A 13,125-nucleotide genomic window follows, 5' to 3' on the forward strand; every position below is an offset into this window, starting at 1 on the left:
AATAAAAGTACATAGACAGACAGAGAGGGAAAGATAGAGTAAAGGAGGAGTTAGAGAAAGCAAAAGAGAGAGAAGAGACGGGAAGAGAGAGCGAATTTGAGGGGCAAGAGGAAGGAGGCAGAAAAAGGGAAAGAGATAGAGATTATAGAACAAAAAGAGAAGAAAGTAAAGTGAGAGAGAAGAGAAAAAGATTAGCGAAGGAATGCAAGGGGAAAGAGGAGTTAGAGAAAGCGAAAGAGAGAGGGAGTTTGAGGGGCAAGAGAAAGGAGGAAAAAAAGGGAGAGAGATAGAAATTACAGGACGAAAAGAAAAGAAAGAGAAGTGAGAGAAGAGAAAAAGACTGGCGAGGGAATGCAAGAGGAAAGAGGAGTTAGAGAAAGCGAAAGAGAGCGAATTTGACGGACAAGTGGAAGGAGGCAGAAAAAAAGGGAAAGAGATAGAAATTATAGAACGAAAAGGGAAGAAAGAGAAGTGAGTGACAAGAGGGAAGGAAGAGTTAGAGAAAGCGAAGGAGAGACAATGGACGAGAGGAAGAGAAGATAAAAAAAGAAAACTTGAATGAGGACAAGAGGTGAAACAAGAGTCTTACAGGATATGAGAAAGCATTTTATTCCCCAACCGGAAGTTCAAACCGTACCTTCGCCTTCTGTTCTGCGTGGCGAGGAAAGTTGGGATTTCATGGCAAACTCATTACATATAGACAAGGATGCTATACGAGGAGTGAGGTAACCTTCTAACTTGAACTACACAGCTACACTCTACATAGCCCAATCTTGCTCATTCCACAGGGCTATATTTTTAAACATTCTTGTGCCCAATCTCACGAGGCTTTCATGAGAGTTTGGGTCATTTCCTTGGGTAGTTTTATGACCCTGGTGGTAGACTGACCCTTCTTCTGTACCGTGAACCTAAAAACATAGTCGTTAAAATTCGGTTGATCTCCTTTTCGGCCTTTGGGAGTAGTTGATGTGGGAGGTGGAGGCGTTTAACAATACGAACCTAATAAGTCTTGGCTCTTGGTTAGCGGCGGCAATAAGGTAAGACGGGTCGAGCCAGAGGGGCGGACGGTCAGACTTAGCCCATAGAGGTAAATTGTGGAGGGAGTTTCTGGGTACGGCGCTGGGGAGGCTCCGCGTGGCGTTCCTCGAGGTAGTAGGAATTGAAAGGATAACGGAGGAAGAGAATGAAGGGGAGGGGAAGAGGAGGAAAGGGATAAAGGAGGAGGAGGGGAATGAGAGGTAGGGACTGTGATGTGGTGGAGATTGAAGGAAGAGGAAAAGGAAGAAGAAGAGGAGGAAGAGAAGGAAGGTGAGGGGAAGAGGAGGAGAGGGATAAAGGAGGAGGAGGGGAATGAGAGGTTGTGGCTGTGATGTGGTGGAGATTGCTGGAAGAGGAAGAGGAAGAAGAAGAGGAGGAAAAGAAGGAAGGTGAGGGGAAGAGGAGGAGAGGGATAAAGGAGGAGGAGGGGAATGAGAGGTAGAGACTGTGATGTGGTGGAGATTGCTGGAAGAGGAAGAGGAAGAGGAGGAGGAGGAAGGGGAGGAGAGGAGGAGGAAGATTTCTTGGTGTGTCTGTCTGTCTGTCTATCTGTCTGCTTGAATGTCCATCTGTCACACACACACACACACACACACACACACACACACACACACACACACACACACACACACACACACACACACACACACACACACACACACACAATTTAAAGCCTTCATTTCTTCCTCCTTTTCTCCTCGCAAAATGTTTCCTTCCATTCGGACGCTTTTCTCGACCGCTTCTTAATCTCCCTTCCCATTAGACCCTCCTCCTCCTCCTCCTCCTCCTCCTCTTCCTGCGCTGTTATCATCCCCTCCCTATCATCCATTTTCTCTTATTTTCTCCTCTACTCTATAAATCCGTTTCGCTTTCCTGTTTTCTCCCTTTTGCTCCATTTCTTTCTCGCTGTCTCCCTTCTCCTCCCCTTCCATTTATTATTTCCTCTCCCTTCTCCTTCCCTCTCCTCCCCTGCACTACCGTTCCCTCCCTTGCCTTCCCTCCCCTCCCCTCCTTTCCCCTCTCTCTCTCTTTTTATCTATTTTCTTATCTTTAGTTTATCTTTTACTTCTTTTCTTTTCTCTTAAATCTTCCTTTCCTTTCCCCTTCATTTCCCTCTCTTCTTTTTCCTTATCTTCCCTTCATTTCTCTTCCCCTCCCTTTTTTTCCTTTTCTTCCCTTCATTTATCTTCCCCTTCCTTTAATTCCCTTCAGTTTCTTCCCTTTTCCTTTTCATTCTCTTCTTTTTAGTTCCCTTTCCCTCCCTTCCCTTTCCTTCAGTTTCTTCTATCCCTTTCCTTCCCTTCTTTTCAGTTCTCCTTCTCTTCCTCCCCTTCAGTTCCTCCCCACCTCCTTTCCTTCCCTTTTCCTTCCCTTCCCTTCTCTTCATAACACTACTTAACCTCATTTTTCCCTTCTATTCTTTACCTATTCACATCACACAAATTATTCTCCTCCTCCTCCTCCTCTTTCTCCTCCTCCTCCTCCTTCTTCCCTCCTCCCTTCCACCCACGCACTCTCTCTCTCTTCCCTCTTTCCCTACCCCTCCTCGCTCCCTCCTTCCTCTCCCTCCCCTACAATTTACTAAAGCAATATCCATCTTCTACCCCTTAACCTTCTACCCTAACCCCCCACCAGCCCCCTCATTAACCTCTATAACCCCACAAAAGACCCTTAAATAAGCGAAACCTCAGAGCGAAGCAGCCATGGAGGAGACGGTTTAGGGGGATTGTTAAAGAGGAGGAGGAGGAGGAGGAGGAAGAGATGGAAAAGAAGAAGAAGAACAAAGCAAAGACAAACAGGTGAACAAAAACGAGAACAAGAACAACAAGAAATTAAATATGAAAACAAACAAAAAAAACAGAGTAAATAAAAGATTAAGAAGAGGGCGAAGAAGAAATAGTAACAGAAGAAGAAAAAGAAGACTAAGAATAAGAAGGAAAGAAAAGAAAATAAGAAATGAAAGTAGAAAAAAAGGAAAACTCGTGGAAGTAAAAGAAGAAAAAAAAAAGTTAGACGAGATTAGGAAGAAGAGGAGGAGAAGGAGGAAAAAAGGAGAGGAGGGGAAGGTAAAGGAGAAGAAAATTCGACCGTTCAGTATTCTTTAAAGAGGTAAATAAACTGTAAGGTCCCTGAGGCGCCGGGGTCAGGGCGTTAACACAAAGGGTCGCTGAGGAGGAGGAAGTGGAGAAGGAAAAGTTGGAAAGTTTCGTTTAGTCGGCGCAACATCTGTGGTCATATGCCGGAGAGAGACTGAAGGGGAAGGAATTATGGGAGGAGGAGGAGGAGGGGAGAGGGAGGAGGAGGGGGGAGGAGGGGAAGATAAAGAGGAGGAAGAAGATAAGACTCCAAGGTGACCAATACACTCAGTCAGGGGGACACTTAGTAATTAAGGAAAGTACCAAGCTTCTGGCAAGGAGGAGGAGGAGGAGGAGGGGGTGGAGGGGGAGGAGGGGGTGGAGGGGGAAAGATAAAGAAGAGGAAGAAGAAGATAAGACTCCAAGGTGACCAATGCATTCAGTCAGGGGGACACTTAGTAATTAAGTAAAGTACCAAGCTTCTGGCAAAGAGGAGGAGGAGGAGGAGGAGGAGGGGGAAGAGAAGGGAAGGGAAGGAAAAACAAAGGAAAGGAGGTGGGGAGGGAATGGAAGAAAAGGGAAGGGAAGAAAAAACAAAGGAAAGGAGGTGGGGAGGAACTAAAGGGAAGGAAAGGGAGAGAAGCAGGACTGAAAAGAAGGGAATGAAAGGGATAGAAGGGCAAGTCATAAAGTGCGTCTATGGAACTGGAAACAGAGTGAACCTAAGGAACAGACAGGCAAAACAAGAAGCAACGGAGAAGCCAGGGCGGACAGAGGACCAGGTGGAGAGATGAAACTCGAGCCTGCCGGAGCGAGATGGAGGACACTGACATCAGGCAGAGGGAAGTGGAGGACAATGGGGAAAGATCTTTATCATGCAGAGGAATGATAATGGCTGTTCCTGCTGATGATGATGATGACTGGTTGCGGTTTTGTGCGGTCGTGGTGGTGGTTTTGGTGTAGATGGAGATGTTGTTAAGTGTTGTTGCTGTTGATGTTGGTGGTGTTGATGGTGGTGGTTGTGTGATATTGTTGTTGTTGTTGTTGGTGGTGGTAGTAGGGACGGTGCTGGTGGTGGTAGTGGTGTTGTTGGTAGTGATGGTGGTGTTAGTGATGGTGGTGGTGGTAGTGGGTGGGTGGGGGAGGGTGGGGGAGGGGGGGGGGAGGAAGGCATCTCGTGTGACGGGCCGGGGGATAAAAACACAAACTTTTGCATATTTTTCTTCGGCTGATTACAAAAAAAAAAGATTATTTGCCTCGCTGTCTTAATCCACGCACACACGCACTCACGCCGGCACGCACGCACGCACACACGCACCCCCCTCCCACGAGAAAAAAAAAGAAAAGAAAAAACAATAACAAAAAAAAGGGAAGATAAATAAAACGAAATTTAGCAAAAGAAAAGTGAAAATAAATACAACAAAATTAAATAAAAAACTGATATTGAGAACGGAGAAAAAAAAAAAGATCATTAACACCAAATTCTATGTACCAAAAACTCACCAAAATATAAAAAACTAGTATAAAGAAAACGAAATAAAGAAAAACACGAAGATGCAGAGAAAAAAAAATGGAGCAATGAATTTAAAACGATAATATTAAAACATTTCTCCACCTTTCCTCCTTGCCCTGTCTTACTTCTCTTCCTCCTTTCTCTTCTTTCCCCTCCTTCTTTCTTTTACTTTTCCTCCTCCTCCTCCTCTCCCTTCCTCATATTCCTTTCTCCTTCTCCTTCCCCTCCTCCTTTTTCTCCTTGCCCTGTCTTGCCTCTCTTCCTCCTTTCTCTTCTTCCCTCCTCCTTCTTTCTTTGCTCCTCTTCCTCCTCCTCATCCTCTCCCTTCCTCATATTCATTTCTCCTTCTCCTTCCCATCCTCCTCTCCCTCCTTCTTCTCCTTACTAACCCTTGTCCTTTCTCTTCTTCCCTCCTTATTCTATCTTTTACTCCTCCTCCTCCTCTCCCTTCCTCATATTTCTTTTTCCTTCTTCCCATTCTCTTCTCCTTCCTCCTTCCTCTCCTTACTATCCCTCTTCCTTTCTCTTTCTCCTCCATCTTTCTATTCTGTCTCCTTTTTCCTCGTTTTCATTCTTTCTCTTTCTCCTCTTCCCCTTCCCTCCTTCTCCTCATGCTCTCTCTGCCTCCTCTTCCTCCTTCTCCTTCTTCCCTACTTTCCTCCTCCTCCTCCTCCTCCTCCTCCTCCTCCTCGCCTTAACTGCAGTCTTTCCTCCTTGTCTTCGGCCTCCCATTCAAGACCTCTTCGCCCCATCTAGAACCGTCAACAGCCCTTCTTTTGTCTCCTTTGTTCCTTGATATTGCTTTATTCTCTCTCTCTCTCTCTCTCTCTCTCTCTCTCTCTCTCTCTCTCTCTCTCTCATTTTCTTATCGCATGTTATCAGTAAGGGATGATCATATGTTCTGGGAGGAGTTGATAAGCCTCATCTCAATAGGATCTAAGTCTGTGTCTGTCTGTGCGGGTATGTATGCGATGTGGTGGTGTGTCCTGTGGGTGTGGGGGAGGGGGAGGGAGGGAGAAAGCAGGTATGGGTGGTGCGGATATACGTGAAGTGGGGTCCTGAACAGGTGGCATGTTACTATTGGTACTGCGGGAGGAAGAGATGGAAGCCTCACTCGACTCCTTTTTCATATATTTTACTCTTTTTCTTTATTTTTTTTCTTATTGTCTTCTCTTTCCTCCTCCTCCTCCTCCTTCTCCTCTTGGAACCAGGTAAGTGCTCTCTCATAAGGTGGTTTAAGAGGTGCCAAGGATCTGCCCTGTCCAAGTCTAGCATGGTCGCCGGGATTTAGCCTTTGCAACGGCTCCCGAATTTGGCTGTTTCTTCTTATCTTCTTCATATCGTTGTTTCTTAGTTTCCAGTCGAATACTCAAACTGCTTGGTCCTCATTTTCTTTCAGTATTTAGTATGTATGTAGTGTTTGCAGGCACGTATGAGAGGGGAGGGAGAGGGTACCCAGCAACACGAATGAAGCAATGAAGAACGTGCAGGGAGTACCGGTGTGACATGATTCGCTGTATAGGACAGAGCCACACCAATCAGGCAGTCTATTCGTGTATCCCAAGGGGTGAGGTGAGGCAGAGGGTGAGGGAGAGGAAAAGGGTGAAAGAGAGGAAGAGGGAAAGTATAGTAACGAGAGTAAGAGTGAGGCTGAGGGTGAACAGGGTGATGGGAGACTCTGCAAAAAGATACTGGGAGCGCTGACGTGTTTTTTTTTTTTTTTTTTTTTTACAACAAAGGATACAGCTCAAGGGCACAAACAAAGTAAACAATAATAATAAAAAAGCCCGCTACTCCCTGCTCCCAAAAAGAATCTACAGAGGTGTGTGTGTGTTTGTGTTTGTGTGTGTGTGTGTGTGTGTGTGTGTGTGTGTGTGTGTGTGTGTGTGTGTGTGTGTGTGTGTGTGTGTGTGAATGGCCCTCGTAAAGCATAATAAGGGAGACGATAAAGTCCCTAAAAGTTGAAATCTTCTTTGCCTTAATCTCTCTCTCTCTCTCTCTCTCTCTCTCTCTCTCTCTCTCTCTCTCGTCCCTTTCCTTTCACTCCCTTCACTTTTTTCTACTCCACTTCCTGTTCCATTTTTTCCATTTATTCCTCAGAGAGAGAGAGAGAGAGAGAGAGTAGGTACGAGGCAGCTCATTTTTCAGCTAATTTTGTTGACGACTCTTATTACCGTTCTCTCTCTCTCTCTCTCTCTCTCTCTCTCCATCATCCGTTGAAGCTGAAAAACAAGACTACGAATAAAAAATAAAAATAAAAAAGTCCCCCCCGGAAACTATTGAATAAAGTCTTGGGTCTCCACCAGCCGAGTTTCACACAACCTGAGCCCCTGCAACAACGACAGGAACAAGAACAACAATGACTACTACTACTACTACTACTACTACTACTACTACTACTACTACTACTACTATGTCCGTTGAATTATATGGAAAATGACGTATTCTAAAATTTTGCTTACTGAAAGAAAATGTTTTTGTGTAATGTTGCAGTAGAAAAACAAAAATAAATAGCGTAGAAAACGAGAAGAAGAAGAGGAAGAAGAAGAAGAAGAAAAACAACAACAACAACAACAACAACAATAATAATAATAATAATAATAATAATAATAATAATAATAATAATAACCGAGCAATACCTGGATGAGAGAAATACCTGTAATGGAAAGCAATTAGCACGCGCACACACACACACACACACACACACACACACACACACACACACACACACACACACACACACACACACACACACACACACACGAATGAAAAAAAAATATCCACAGCTATACCCCAAACAAAAATAAAAAGGTCTCCCAGCGGCATCCATTACCCGCGGCAGGAATCAATAGGCAGGTTTTTTTTCCCCCTCTCTCGCTCGTATCGTGGCTCAGGCAGCTGCCCGCCCAACCCCCTCAACCCTCCTTCCCCTCACCTTCCACCCTTCCACCCACCCACCCACATGTCTCGTTCGCCCACTCCAAATTCCCCCAATACATCGAATCCGGTCACCCAGTCAGCCAGGCACATAGTGAACCACTCTTCCACCTACCAATCCATGACCACATCCACTTATTTTTCCATCCACTCTTCCATCCCCCCATCATCCACCAATACATCGAATCCAGTCACCCAGTCAGCCAGGCACATAGTGAACCACTCTTCCACCTACCAATCCATGACCACATCCACTTATTTTTCCATCCACTCGTCCATCCCACCCACATGTCTATTCCACTTACTCCATCATCCACCAATACATCAAACCCAGTCACCCAGTCAGCCAGGCACATAGTGAACCACTCTTCCACCTACCAATCCATGACCACATCCACTTATTTTTCCATCCACTCGTCCACCCCACCCACATGTCTATTCCACTTACTCCATCATCCACCAATACATCGAACCCAGTCACCCAGTTAGCCAGCCAACCTAATACTGAACCACCTTTCCACCGACCAATCCACAACCACATCCACTTATTTTTCCATCTACTCGTCCACCCCACCCACATGTCTATTCCACTTACTCCATCATCGAAGCCCGTCACCCAGTCACATTCCGAACCACTTTTCCACCTACCAATCCACTACCACATCCACTCATCCTTTCACCCACCCGAGCATTAGACTATTAAACCATCCAGTTGTTCATCCACTCAGCCTATCCACTTAGCTAATCATCCATCTTTCCAGTCTTGTATTCATCCACTTTTTCAGTCACCCATCAAGCATCTATTCACCTCCACCTTGGCTCAGCTGTTCATCCACATATCCAGTCATCCACTTAGCTGCTCATCCATCTTTCCACTCACGTACTTATCCACTTATCCATTGATTTTGGCTTACCATTTCACGATTACATCCACTTACTCTTTCATCCACTCATCCACTTGTCCACCGTGCACTCATATGTCTATTCCACTTACTGCACCTTCCACTAATACATCTAACCACACACCTTCATTTAAATCATATTCCAGGTCTTTGTTCATTGTCAAAATTCGTAAAAAAAAAAATAATAGAATGAAGGATAATTGGACATTCATATATATTTCCACCTACAATATTCAACGTCTACTCTCTCATTCAATTCTATTTTTGGTTTTACGCTTCTATGTATCTATTGATTTTAACACACGGCTTTATTTACTCAATCCAAGCCTGTATCATTTTTTTACAGTAAAGGAAACAGCTCAAGGCCAAAAAAAAAGAGAAGACATTAAAGAAAAGCCCGGAAATCACTGCCCCTATAAAAAGAGATAAGAGGAGTGGTCAAGAGAGGTCAATTTCTGGAGGAGGAGTATAAAACGTCCATTGTTGAAATACATTAAAAAATACAACTACAATATTCAACGCGTACCCTCTCATCCCATTCCATGTATAAGTTTACGTATACATATATCTATCTATTTTACCCCACAGCTTCATCCAGTCACACCCAGGGCCTATGTAAAACGTCCATTGTTGAAATACATTGAAAAATACAACTACGATATTCAACGTGTACTCTCTCAGCCGCTTCCATGTATAAGTTTACGTATACATATATCCATCTATTTTACCCCACAGCTTCATCCGGTCACACCCAGGGCCTATATAAAACGTCCATTCTTGAAATACATTAAAAAATACAACTACGATATTCAACGCGTACTCTCTCATCCGCTTCCATGTATAGGTTCACGTATACATTATTTATTTCACCTCACAGCTTCATTCAGTCACACTACGGGCCCGTAAATATACGTGCATTTTAAAAACTGAAATGAATCGGGGTCCACGCCGCGCCACGGGTTACCCAAAGAGGCGAGAAATCAATCATCCGGAGCGGTGGGCAGCTTATTCAATCACTGCCGGCTCCCCTACCCCGCCGCCAGTCCCCCGCCGCCGGCCCGGGACGCGAACAGCCTGCAGTAGGTTAGGCTGGAGGAGATGGCTTTTTTTGGCGTTGGTAATAGCGGTCTTTGAACTCTTCTTTTTGTGTCCCGGTGTAGTCGTAAGAATTAACCTAAGGACCCATTTATAGAGCTCTTGGCGATGGGAAATACAACTAGGTAAATACACACACACACACACACACACACACACACACACACACACAGAGGAGATCTTTTGGGCGTTGGTAATAGCGGTCTTTGAACTCTTCTTTTTGTGTCCTGGTGTAGTCGTAAGAATTAACCTAAGGACCCATTTATAGAGCTCTTGGCGATGGGAAATACAACTAGGTAAATACACACACACACACACACACACACACACACACACACACACACACACACACACACACACACACACACACAGAGGAGATCTTTTGGGCGTCGGTAATAGCGGTCTTTGAACTCTTTGTGTCCTGGTGTAGTCGTAAGAATGAACCTAAGACCCATTAATTAACTTCTTGGTGATGGGGAACACTGACATCAGAGAGAGGTGGTGATCGTTGGGAAAGACTGATGATATGGTGACGATGCCAGTACCAAGCGCCAGTTCCAACCCAATGGCCTGTAAGAGTCCAAACTAAACAAAGAATGGTGGAGAACGTTGGGAAAAGCTGATGATGATGATGATGATGATGATGATACTAAGTGACAGTTCTAACCCAATGGCGGTGTAAAAGTCCAAACCAGAGAAAGGTGGAGGACGTTTGAAAAGGCTGAGGATATTGATAATGATAACGATGAAAATTTTGATGATGCAAATACTAACGGTCATTTTATAAGACATTTCGCCGCCCAAGAACACCTATTTGACAAGGCTTTCGCAGGAGTTGTGGGCATTTCCAGGAGTAGTTTTATGACCCTGGTGGTAGTTTGACCCTTCTTCTGTACCCTGAGCCTAAAAAACACTCATTAGAACCTGACTGATATCCCCCTTTGACCCTTAGAGACAGCTGATGTGAGAAGGGAAAGTCTTGTAATACCAGGCTAATAAGTGTCTTTCTCAGCTTTGTCAGCGATCAAATAAAGAAGTCCCCCTGGCTTGTTAGGTTTTCTACGAGGACCTCAACCCAGATTACACAGAAAGATCTTGCGTGGAGCAGATATACTTACGCTCGTTAGCTGTCCCATCATCCCATCACTAACGAACATGGAGTAAGAGGCTTAATATGTGTTTTTGGGGGCTTTGTAGATAATGTAACAAGCTTGAGTTCTTAGCTTTGAGGACTTAGGAACCCATTATGGTGTGGGAAAGAGGTGGTTGCAAAATAGTAGAAGATCAGTAATTTGAGGAGGAGTAGAAGGGTTGATGAGACAGACGGAAAACATGAAAAAAAAGGCGGGGAAGGAAGATGTGGAAAGAAGTGATTGCAAAATAGTAGAGGATCAGTAATTTGAGGAGGAGTAGAAGGGTTGATCAGACAGACGGAAAACATGAAAAAAAAGGCGGGGAAGGAAGATGTGGAAAGAAGTGATTGCAGAATAGTAGAGGATCAGTAATTTGAGGAGGAGTAGAAGGGTTGATGAGACAGACGGAAAACATGAAAAAAAAAGGCGGGAAAGGAAGATGTGGAAAGATGTGGTTGCAAAATAGTAGATCAGTAATTTGAGGAGGAGTAGAAGGGGTGATGAGACAGACGGAAAACATGAAAAAAAAGGCAGGGAAGGGGAAAAGAGGTGGAAAGATTTGGTGGAAAGAAATGATTGCAAAATAGTAGAAGATCAGCAATTTGAGGAGGCGGAGGGGTGATCAGACAGACGGAAAACAACAACAACAACAACAAAAGGCGGGGAAGGAAAAAAAGTGGAAAGATATGAAATGAGGTCAATTGAAAGACAGTATATTAAACTCGTATACTGACCTGTTGAAGTGACATATAAGAACTGTGTGTCTGGCCTTAACAAACACCAAAAAAACATATATTTACATACGACAGAAACGGACACCATCTTCCTCCACTCACACGCCGTCAAAATCCAATTAAAAGCACACCTTTCCCATTTAATTAACCTTTCCGCTAATCATCTTCACCTGGGCTGCTTATCGCTTCATCAGACCAACTCCACCTCGATATGTCCCCAATTAGTCGGTTCGAATCCCGCTAGATGAAGCCTCGGATCGTCTTTATATAACCTTAAAGTCCCGCTACGTTCTCGTTCCTTGATCACTCCAATTTGAACTTCTCTAACTGATTATAATGAAGCTCGTTCCTTGGGAGGCTAAAGGGGGGAAGGGGGAGGGATATGGAGGGAGAGAGAAGGGGAAAGGAGGGGAAGTGAAGTTGATTGGGAGGGAAAGAGAAGGATAGGGATGAGGAGAGGTGGATGGGGAGGAAAGGAGGAGGAAGGAGAGAGAGAGGAGGGGAAGAGAGGGGAAGTAAATGGGTGTGAGAGGTTGAATGGTGGAGGGGAAGATGGGAAGGGAGGAGAGAGGAAGGGAAGGGAGGGGAAGAGGATGGGACAGAAAGTGATGGAAGGGGAAAGAGGAGGGAAAATAAGGGAAGTGAAGGGGGAAGACAGAAGGGGAAGTGAATGGCGCGGGAAGGGAGGGGAGAGAAGTGAAGGAAGGGAAGGTGAAGGGAAGGGAAGGGAAAGGGAAGGGCAGGTAAGGTAGAGATAGAAGAGGATGGGGTATACGAGAACGAGGGGAGATAGAAGAGGGGCGGGAAGGTGAAGGGAGGAGAGAGAAGGGAAAGAGAGGAGGGAAGGGGGAAGGGAAGGGGCAGGAAGGTGAAGGGAGGAGAAAGAAGGGAAAGAGAGGAGGTAAAGGGGAGATAGAAGAGGGGCGGGAAGGTGAAGGGAGGAAAGAGAAGGGAAAGAGAGGAGGTAAAGGGGAGATAGAAGAGGGGCGGGAAGGTGAAGGGAGGAGAAAGAAGGAAAGAGAGGAGGGAAGGGGGAAGGGAAGAGGGATAATTGCAAGCTTCTAGGAACAGACGGAGAACCGACATGATGGGAGGGAGAAATGGGTGCTCAAGGAAGGCGAGGGAAAGTAGAAGGGAAAAAAATGAGATGAAAAAAGGAAGAAAAAGAACGAAGGTTGCAATTCCAGAAAATAAAAGGTCAGAAGAGAAAGGGAGAGAACGAGTGTGAATGGTTCTGAGAAAAAGAGGGCAAGAAAAGAGGGAAGGTATGGGAACAAGGTGGTTGCGAAATAGGAGAGAGAGAGAGAGAGAGAGAGAGAGAGAGAGAGAGAGAGAGAGAGAGAGAGAGAGAGAGAGAGAGAGAGAGAGAGAGAGAGAGAGAGAGAGAGAGAGAGAGAGAGAGAGAGAGAGAGAGAGAGATACGGGAAGAGACAGAGGAAGAAGGAGGGAAGAGGAATCGTACCCTCGCCTATCTCCTTCTCCTCCTCCTCCTCCTCCTCCTCCTCCTCCTCCTGCTCTGCTACATATACAAGCAGGTCTTCCTCTCACAAAGGCGCAAAAGGATCATGAAAAGGCAATAACCTCGACATTGGCAACAGTTTCCACGAATGAGAAGGGAGTTGAACCACACACAGCACGACCTTCTTTGTTTGTGGGGAGGAAGGAAGGTGGATGGAGGGAGGAGGGGGAGAGGAGGAG

The sequence above is a fragment of the Eriocheir sinensis genome, chromosome 66 (genome assembly GCF_024679095.1).
Source record: "Eriocheir sinensis breed Jianghai 21 chromosome 66, ASM2467909v1, whole genome shotgun sequence".
In the NCBI taxonomy this organism is placed as follows: domain Eukaryota; kingdom Metazoa; phylum Arthropoda; class Malacostraca; order Decapoda; family Varunidae; genus Eriocheir; species Eriocheir sinensis.